Source organism: Monodelphis domestica, chromosome 7 (genome assembly GCF_027887165.1).
Source record: "Monodelphis domestica isolate mMonDom1 chromosome 7, mMonDom1.pri, whole genome shotgun sequence".
NCBI classification, from domain to species: Eukaryota; Metazoa; Chordata; class Mammalia; order Didelphimorphia; family Didelphidae; genus Monodelphis; species Monodelphis domestica.
The window spans coordinates 276,283,137-276,293,625 of NC_077233.1; positions in this window are offsets into that span (position 1 = coordinate 276,283,137).

Below are 10,489 nucleotides of genomic sequence, written 5' to 3' on the forward strand. Positions count from 1 at the left end.
ATAATGTTAATTTGTGGTTTTCGAAGTCAATATACTGCCTGGAATTTGACAGCACCACTTCCAGCCTTCATCATTTGATTCTTTTATTTTATACAGTAGCTATTTTCTGCCCCTGTTTCAACAACGAAGTGCTCACATACAAAAATATGTAAGAGGATCGTCTCCTAAGCTCCCACAAGAGGATAAAACGCGATAATTCAACTCAACAAGTACTTAATTGTTACAAAAGCTTAATTGTACAATGCTAATGATACAAAAACAAAAAATTAAAACCATCTCTGCCCTAAAGATAAGCTCCCATCCTACTGAAATTGTGCTCCCCTTCTATTTTTTATATATAAAATCCCCAAGTGCCTACAAATAGGCTAGGTGCTGGAGAACCAAAGACAAAAAAAGAAAAGTCTCAGCCCTCAAAGAAACTATCTTCAATTCAGTAACTTACATTTAATTCATTAATTAATTAGCTAGTAATCTATTAATAATTGCATTATTTAAAGACTACCCTTTTCCTCTCCCTCTCACCTAATCCCTTATCCTTCCCACAAACCTAGAGGCTTTCCTTCTAAAATAGTTTAGATTTTTCAAAAAAGAATTAACAAGCATTTAAAATTTAGTCAGCTAGATAGTACAGTAGATAGAATACTGGTCCCTAAGGAAGATCTAATTCCAAATCGTACCTCAAACACATACAACTTTGTGACCTTGGATAAGTCACTTAACCTCTATTTGCTTCAATTGTTTCAACCATAAAAATGAGGATCATACTGGCACCTACCTCACAGGGTTGTTAATGAGTATTAAATGAGATATTTACAAATACTTAGTACAATGTCTGGTTAAAGGCTAAATGCTCTGTAAGTACTTATTTCTTTCTTCCTAATATAATAAGGGAAATCTTGGCTTAACGCACTACCCTTGATTTAAGTTAGTGGTTAGTTTGCAGATTCCAGCTATATCCCTGGTGTTTACTGACTAGTTTACTATCGTACCTAATGAGGATTTTCCCATTCTTCTATCGGTTCTTTGATATATAAATCATTACCTTCTCCTTCTGCCCTCTGCAAAATTCCACTGTGCCCATCCTGCTTAGGTAACTAAAACCAAACATGATTGCATATCATAAATCATATTTTCTAGTTCTCTTCGTGTTCTAGATCTCTTCTCATCTCAGCCATTTGAAGAAAAGCTGCTACATAAATCAGCGATGATTATGATTAACCTCAGAACCCATCAACCAATACCCTTTCTGACGGAGCATTTTTTAAACAATGAAAAATAAATCCCACAACATATATGTGCATACACCCCAAAACAAGGTTCCACATTAGCTGTGTCTGAAAAGTGTGTCTCTTTCTGCATTTTAAGTTCACCGTCTCCATCAAGACGTATGTTTCATCTTCATTCTTTTGTACTCATTTATCATTCAGTTGATCAGGATTCTAAAACCCATCAAAGTTGTTTTGCTTTATGTTACCATCATCATCCCTTTATTTTGCATTAAAGAATAGATGTCTTTCCAAATGTCATTTCTCTTGGCACAACCATACTCAAATGCATTTGTATACCAGAATTTGTGTCTCCAATCTGCAATAGTAGAACACTTCTTTGGTTTTCAATTTTTTAGCTACCACTATTTTTGCGCCCACAGATCCCTTTCCTCCTTCTAGGATTTGGGGCGGGGGTGTTAATTGTAGTACTAAAGCTGGGTTTAAAAGTATGTATGCACAATTTGGTCATCTTTTGTATATTGTTCCAAATTGCTTTCTAGAATATCTGAATTGATTCACAAATCTACCAATTGGCATGTCCTTGTTTTCTCACAATCCCTTCAATATTTATGATTTTCTTCTTTTGTCATTTTGTCAGTGTAATGGGTATGGGGTAGAAAGTCAACATTACTTTGTATTTCTCTAGTTTTTAGTGATGTGCTTGCTATTTGCTAGCATTTCTAATATTATGTTAAATGATATTGGTGATAATGGGCATCCTAGATTGTCCCCACTACAAATAGTACTTGTTGGTGGTTTTCGGTAGATGCTTCATATCATTTTAAGAAAAACTTCAGAGACTTCCGGGTAAGCATGGTGGCAGTCTAGACGTGGGATGCTTCCTCTCCTCAGACCCACTCAAATAGTCTACCTCAAAAGACCCAAAAAACCATTTTCATAAGAATGAAGGGACTCTATAATAGGGTGCAGAATTGAAGGTACATGGGATTTGGGCATTCCCACACTATAAGGGGGTGAAAAAGCTCCCACCTAAAAGTGAGCTGATCTGCCCTCCCTCACCCAACCTACGGAGCCAGATTCAGAACCAGCACATGCCAGAATCAGCGAGTGAGCGAGGTGCACCTCTGGAGTGAGCAAGGGGCACCTCTAGGTCTCAGGAACTGACTAAGACCACCAAAGACCTACCCTTGGGAGCAGTTACACCCAAAACCCCGGCAGGCATGCAAGGAGCAGACATTGGGCGCTCAGAGCCAGTGGATGCCAGAATCAGCGAGTGAGCGAGGGGCACCTCTGGAGTGAGCAAAGGGAACCTCTAGGTCTTGGGAGATGACTAAGACCACCAAGGACCTACCCCTGAGAGCAGTTATACCTGAAACTCCGGTGGGTGAGGGAGCGCAGACTGGGGGCACCCCTGGGAAGGTAGTGCAGCTGCAGAGATTCAAGAGCTTGCCTCAGGCAAAATCCTAACTCCTTAACTCCACACACAGAGAACCTACCCAGCTCACTCTGATTTCTGACTAAAATGGGAAGGTAAATCTTCCACAGTGATGGCTAATTGTGCACAGGAGGCCCAAACTCCTTCCAAAAAAAGCAGTGACTGTCGAAAATTTTTACAAAGGAAAAACCCAGACTACAGAGGATATATAGGAGGAAATTCAAACAAAACACAACCTTCTTTAAAAATGGAAATTGTCCACAAGCTCTGGAAGAATTTAAATTGGAGCTTATCAAAAAGATGGAAGCCTTCTGGCAAGATAAGTGGGAAATGGCTCAAAAAGAAAATTTTAAAAATTATAGCTGAAAATCAAAAGGTTAAAGCAGAAAACCAGGCCTTAAGGACCAGAGTTGAGCAACTGGAAGCCAATGAACTTGCAAAACAGCAAGAATTAATAAAGCAAAGTCAAAAGAGTGACAAAATAGAAGAAAACATAAAATATCTCACTGACAAGGTGACAGATCAGGAAAACAGAAGAAAGAGAGACAATTTGAGAATCATTGGTCTACCTGGAAAGCCAGAAATAAACAGAAATCTTGACATCGTACTACAAGAAATCATCCAAGAAAACTGCCCCAATATTCTTGAACAAGGGGGCAAAATAGACATTGAAAGAATTCATAGAATACCCTCTATACTAAATCCCCAAAAGACAACTCCCAGGAAAGTAATTGACAAATTCAAGAGCTTTCAAGCTAAGGAGAAAATTCTACAAGAAACCAAAAAGAGAAAATTCAGATACCAAGGAGCACCAATCAGGATCACACAAGACCTGGCAGCTTCGACACTAAGGGACCACAAGGCCTAGAACATGATATTCAGAAAGGCAAGAGAACTGGGTCTTCAACCAAGAATCATCTATCCATCAAAACTGACTATATACTTCTGGGGGAAAGTATGGGCATTCAACAAAATAGAAGATTTCCAAGTATTTGTAAAGAAAAGACCAGAAGTAAGTGGAAAGTTTGATATCCAAACACAAAGATCAAGAGAAACATGAAAAGGTAAATAAGAAAAGGAGGAAAAAAATGTTTATTCAAACTCTTCTTTAAGGGCTACAATTAGATAAAATTGTATATATTAATATATGGGGAAAATGTTATTTGTAACTCTCAAAAACTATTCATTATAATAGTAATTAGAACAATCACTCATAGGAAAAGATTGGAGCATTAAGGGCTATAAGATGATATGCAAAAAAAAAGAAAAGAAAAAGGGTGAGGGAGAATCTAGGAGGGTACCAAGAGATACTTGAAGAAATAAAATAAATAGAATAATCTTTTTCACACAAAGATACACATGGGAAGGGGAGATTTATATATATTATAAATATATTTATTTATGTTAAATAAATATATTTAATATATTTATATAAATAATATATATAATATATAAAAATATATTTATTTATATTAAATAAATATATTTTTATATATTATATATATTATAGATTTATATAAATTAGGTGAACACAGAATAGTATACATGTCAGACCTTTGAGAAGGGAAAAATTTTGAAACCAAGCAAGAGCTAGAAAAAAAAATCACAAAATGTAAAATAAATAATTTTGACTACATCAAATTAAAAAAGGTTTTGTACAAACAAAACGAATTTAAGCAGAATCAGAAGGGAAATAACAAACTGGGAAACAATCTTCATAACAAAACCCTCTGACAAAGGTCTAATTACTCAAATTTATAAAGAGCTAAATCAATTGTACAAAAAAATCAAGCCAATTCCCAATTGATAAATGGACAAGGGACATGAATAGAGAATTTTCAGTCAAAGAAATCAAAACCATTAATAAGCACATGAAAAAAATCTCTTATAATCAGAGATGCAAATCAAAAGAACTCTGAGGTATCACCTCACACCTAGCAGATTGTTTAACATGACAGCAAAGGAAAGTAATGAATGCTGGAGGGGATGTGGCAAAGTTGGAACATTAATGCATTGCTGGTGGAGTTGTGAATTGATCCAACCATTCTGGAGGACAATTTGGAACTATGCCCAAAGGGCAATAAAAGACTGTCTGCCCTTTGATCCAGCTATAGCACTTCTGGGTTTGTACCCCATAGAGATAATAAGGAAAAAGACTTGTACAAGAATATTCATAGCTGCACTCTTTGTGGTAGCAAAAAATTGGAAAATGAGGGGATGCCCTTCAATGGGGGAATGGCTGAACAAATTGTGGTATATGTTGGTGATGGAATACTATTGTGCTCAAAAGAATAATGAACTGGAGGAATTCCATGGAGACTGGAACAACCTCCAGGAAGTGATGCAGAGTGAGAGGAGCAGAACCAGGAGAGCATTGAACACAGAGACTGATACACTGTGGTACTATCGAATGTAATGGACTTCTCCATTAGTGGCAATTCAGTGATCCTGAACAACATGGAGGGATGTATGAGAAAGAACACTATCCACATTCAGAGGAAAAACTGTGGGAGTAAAAACACCAAAGAAAAAAACAACTGCTTAATTCCATGGGTCGAGGGGGATACGGACTCTGAATGAACACCCTAGTGCAAATACCAACAATATGGAAATGGATTCTAATCAAAGACACATGCAATAACTAGTGGAATTTTGCATCAACTACAGGAGGCAAGGGGAGGAGGGAGGGAAGAGAGGAATAGAAAATAATTTTTGTAGCCAGAGAATAATGTTCAAAATTGATCAAATTAAAAGAAAGCAAAAAGAAAAACTCCATTTACACCTATGCTTTCCAGTGTTTTGAATAGCAATGAATGTTGTATTTTATCAGACGTTTCCCTATCTATTGCTATAACAATATGATTGTTATTATTTCTTTTACTAATATGATCAATTATGTTGATAGTTTTCCTGACATTAAATCTTACCTCCTTCTTGTATAATCTTTGTGATGTAACTTTAATGACCATGTCTGAAATTTTCTGAGTAGAGTTCAATATTGATAGACTCTGGGATCTGAGATGGATATGAGCAATTGCAGAGAGAATCTCAGTTTCTCCTATGTCATAAGAGCCCCACTCTCTTGAGTGCACGGTATCCCTAGAATTGAGCACATATCCTAGAGGAATAAGGAAGTATTAGACATAGTTAGCTCTCAACTTTCACTATCTTTCTCTGGAAAAAAGAAAAAGCAAAAATGGACTTTTGCCTGGGTGCTCCTTCTTGTTGAATCTGATACTGAAGGGACCCTTCTATCTACTTTATTTGGTATTATCAGCAGGATTTCGTAATAATGGCTTGATGTTTTGCGAAAGAGGAGAGTACAGATAGGGTAGTGTGCCTTTTTCTCTAGTAAGGAGGAGTACTTGAACAATCCAGGGGATATCTAACTAGTAGGATAAGGAGATGTTCCAAATGACACAGACGGAAGGCATAGCTGGCTAAATGAAGAAGGAACACCAGCAAGACAGCAAAGGCATATCATGGTCCACTCTTCTGCAGTTTATCCTTATGACATTGAAGAAGATGGGAATCTCTATTATTTGGCTCTAAGGAGAACATTATTCCTAGAAAAGGAGAACAAAAAAAGACCCCAAACACTGATGGATCTCATCAAATTCAAATATAAGGGGCTCTGAGGTAGCAGAGGGATTCTTCTTCCCCGAAGACACTTTCTACATAAGAGTTCTAGTCCATAGATAATAAGGTAGGAAAAAGAGTGACATGTGGTCACTACTATCTTGTGAAATACTCAGTGTTATTTCAAAATCCTATTTCTTAAAACCAAGTTTAAGCTTTTCTACTGTGACTTTGAGCAAGCCAATTTGGAATGAAAACAGTACATTTTGGCTGTGATAACAGAGGTTGGGTTGGGCCATATACGTGAGATTTATGTATCAAAACATCTGCATCTCTTTTGTGTAGAGTAACATGCAAAAAGTAGAAGGATTTGGGTTTCTGATATCTATACACCTTAATGAGATTTTCAAGTGAACGGAACTCAAAAAGAAACTTATAACTAATCCTATTCCCATCTTAGTGCTTTTTGGATAAAGTAAGCTTTAGCTACCCCACTGGAGAGAATGTGAAATACCTCTTTGATTGGACTGCTCTGGTTACTATCAAATAAAGGCTCCCCTCCAGCCTACATTTTTGGCCTTTGAAGTTTTCTAGGTTTTATACAATTTTTCAACCTCACAAATGGCCTACATAATATATCTAATTGCTATGTAGAAATTTTGGCCCACTTTATCTACCAATACCAGTCCATCACCTTCCTAATCCTCCTTACTTCTTTACATTTCTTTTTTAAATTTCAATTTGTTTATTTAGAATATTAAAATACCCACATAATTTCTTTCTTTTCCTCTCTGTATCAGCATCACTTGACAAAAAGATATATCAGTCTGTAAAGTTACGTCTTGTTTATTTCCATTTGTCAGCTCTTTCCCTGGAGGTAGGCAGGCACAAGTCATTCTTCAAATAATATTTGTGTTGCTGGATATAATATTCTCTTGGTTCTGCATGTTCCTCTCTTCATAACTTCATATAGGTCTTTCCATATAAGTCTTACCTGTTTTTCATTTCTTACAGCATAGTAATATTCCATGACAATTATAAGCAGAGAGAAAAAAATGCCTAGTGGCTATAGCTGCATAGTTTCTCCACAAACGCGGACCATTATTAAAACTAGAACACAAATGGAGTTGGAAGAAGAGGACATAAAGTTCCCTTTAACTTCAGAGTTGAATTTCCTTTATAGATTTACAAGGTCTGGTTCATCTCTTGGTGCTGGGAAAAGCAAATTCCCTGAGCAAATTCCAGGTTACATAAGGTTAATTCATGAAGATCCAAACTTCATAATGGAACCTTCCCCATATCCCCGGCTGGCTTTAGCGAGATGACTTGGAAGAAACTACTCTTCTGATCATGAGTGAGAAGACAGCAATAGGACTGCCTGCTGACACAATCTGTCCAGTCTTGGGGCAAAACGCTGGTCCATAGATGCAGAAAGCAGGTCACATGTGGAATTCTCCCCTAACATGCCCACTGACCTCCGCTGTACCTCACTCCTGGATCTGCTTGTCTACTTCATGCCTCAGCCTTTCAGGATAAACACTTGAACCTCCACCTTTGAACTGGTCATTTCAACTACTTTGAACAAGTGTACATTGGTCAAAAATGTTGGAAGAAAGGGGGGAAAGGGTGATTTCAAATGGAGAATATTAAACGATGGTAATACCCCGCAGAGAGAAGGGATTAGGGACCTGGGATCTTGGTTGAAACTTCAGGTTGTTGCCATTTATAAAGTTTCCCTTGAACAAAAATTAAAATGTAGGACTATACTCTGTAGACTTATTAAACTTTCTATAAAGTGTTTATAGAATGCAAAGTACACACATGTTTCTTTTTCTATTTTAGAGCTATAGGGGAAAGCTTGATGTCAGCCTACCACATGTCAGTGGTTCCCCAAATATTTGAAAATCTTCCTTCTAAATAGAATCCATGGGGAATTGTATTGCTGCCATTTTTCTGAAATGAAGTTACATTAATTTATTCCTTGTCACTATTAACCACAATGGAAAAATTGAGTTAGGAGGCTTCATGATACCGGTTGTAGTTGTAGTGGTCGTGAAGGTGACAGATTTGTAACCAAATGGAGTCCAGGAAACATCTAAGATCCAACAGTGGAATCAAAAGACCTGTCATGGATAATATCCACATGAATCCAGCCAACACTATAGCAATAAAGAACCATTGATCTAATGGTTGTCATGCAGATTTGTTTGTGGAAATGGATTGGGTTTATGATGACCTTTCAGGACTAGGTTATTGTCACCAGAAGTTACATAAGGTTAATTCATGAAGATCCAAACTTCATAATCAATGTAGATTATGCAAGGAGAAAGCAGAAATTGTGTAACGCATCTCCACAGGCTATAAAAATTTCCTCCCTGTTGAATGGAAACAGTTAGGTGACTCAGTGGATAGAGCACTGACCCTAGAATCAGTAAAACCTGGATTCTGATCCAGTCAGACACTACTTCAATTTCCTCATCTATAAAATGAGTTAGAGAAGGAAATGGAAACCCACTCCAGTATCTTTGCTAAGAAAACCTCAAATCAGATCAAGAAGAGTCAAATGTGACTAAAATGAGTCAGCAACAATAACAACGGTCCTTAAGGAGCCTAGATTTATTTGTCAGTGAAGATCATTTAAAGTGGGAGAAATTGCTCAAAATGCAGATGCAAAAATTTAGCATCTACCCAATGCCTAAAGAAAAACAATCAACATCTCCAATTAACAAAGGTTGTATGGGGCATGTAAGTTTTAGATATGGGAAATTCCAGGTACAGAAGAATCTAGAATGGAAAAGATATGTCAGCCAGGAAGTATTCTTATATCTAGAGTGGAAATAGCCTGATCATCAAAAAGACTAAGGACAAAAAACCAGAAAGATTTTTTTTTGAGTACTACAAATCCTGAAAATAGTTACACAAAACACTTTAAAAATAGTTGAGAAAGTTTACCTATGCAACTATACTGTTTAATTATTTTCCAATGGATCAAATAAATGAAGATCAAATATATTTCCCAATAGTTTTGTTACTACTTCATGTTATTTAACATTATGTAGTTCAATTTTGTTGTCATTGAGTCATTTCAGTTGTGTCTGACTCTTCATGGCTCCTTTTGTGGTTTTCTTGATGAGGATCCTAGAATGGTTTGCCATTTTTGCCATTTCCTTCTCCAGCTCATTTTATAGATGAGGAAACTGAGGCAACTAGAGTTGTAGCTCACCCAGGGTCACACAACTAGTAAGTGTCTGAGGCCAGATTTGAGTTCACAAAGATGAGTCTTCCTTAAACTGGGCTTTTTTTTGGAGGGGTGCGGGGGGGGGGGGTTCTGCTGCCTTCATTGTACAATATTTCCTATGAATTTTCCAATATGTTCTTTGTATTTATCATTTCTAATGTCACAATAATATTCTATCACATTTATATACCACAAGATATTTGGCTAATCTCCAATACTGGCAATAGAGTTTGTTTGTTTTCAATTATATATTTGCACATATGAATATTTTTTACAGAGGGTCCTCTCTGTTATTGACCTTCTTGTGGTATAAATCCATGAATGGTTAATGAGTTATATATTTTTTGTAATTATTATTGCAAACTTGATTTCCAAAGTGATTGAATTAATTTAGAAGTCTATTGGCCAAGAGTTGTTTTCCTTTCATCCCTGTCAATATTGAATTTTGTCACCTTTCACTGTCTTTGCCATTTGGAAGAGTAAAGGTGGTTTGATGCAATCTTTTCATTTTCATTTCTCTAATTAGCATGGTTGCTGTCCGCATCGTGTACGTGGGCTTTTTCTCTGGGGAGTTGATATGACTAAAGAAGGCAAGTTTAGAGGTAACAAATCGGCCACTCAGACAGCTGATGATCCTGCAAAGGATACATACATAATACATATAGATATAGCCCCAAACATACAATCTCCTCTAGTGAATGATGGGATCGTATTTGCCCTTCCACCAAGGTCTAGAGGACATATGAATCCATCATCTCTTCTTCCTGCATATTACTGTGACTGAGTTTCAAAGGAGGATTCCAAACAACAAAGGCATCTCCTACCCAAACTAAGCTGGGAATGGGATATGAAGCTACCAAAAGCTGATAATGTCTATTCTTTAAAAAGGATGAAGAGGGGGCAGCTGGGTACCTCAGTGGATTGAGAGCCAGGTCTAGAGGTGGGAGGTCCTGGGTTCAAATCTGACCTCAGACACTTCTCAGCTGTGTGACCCTGGGCCAGTCACTT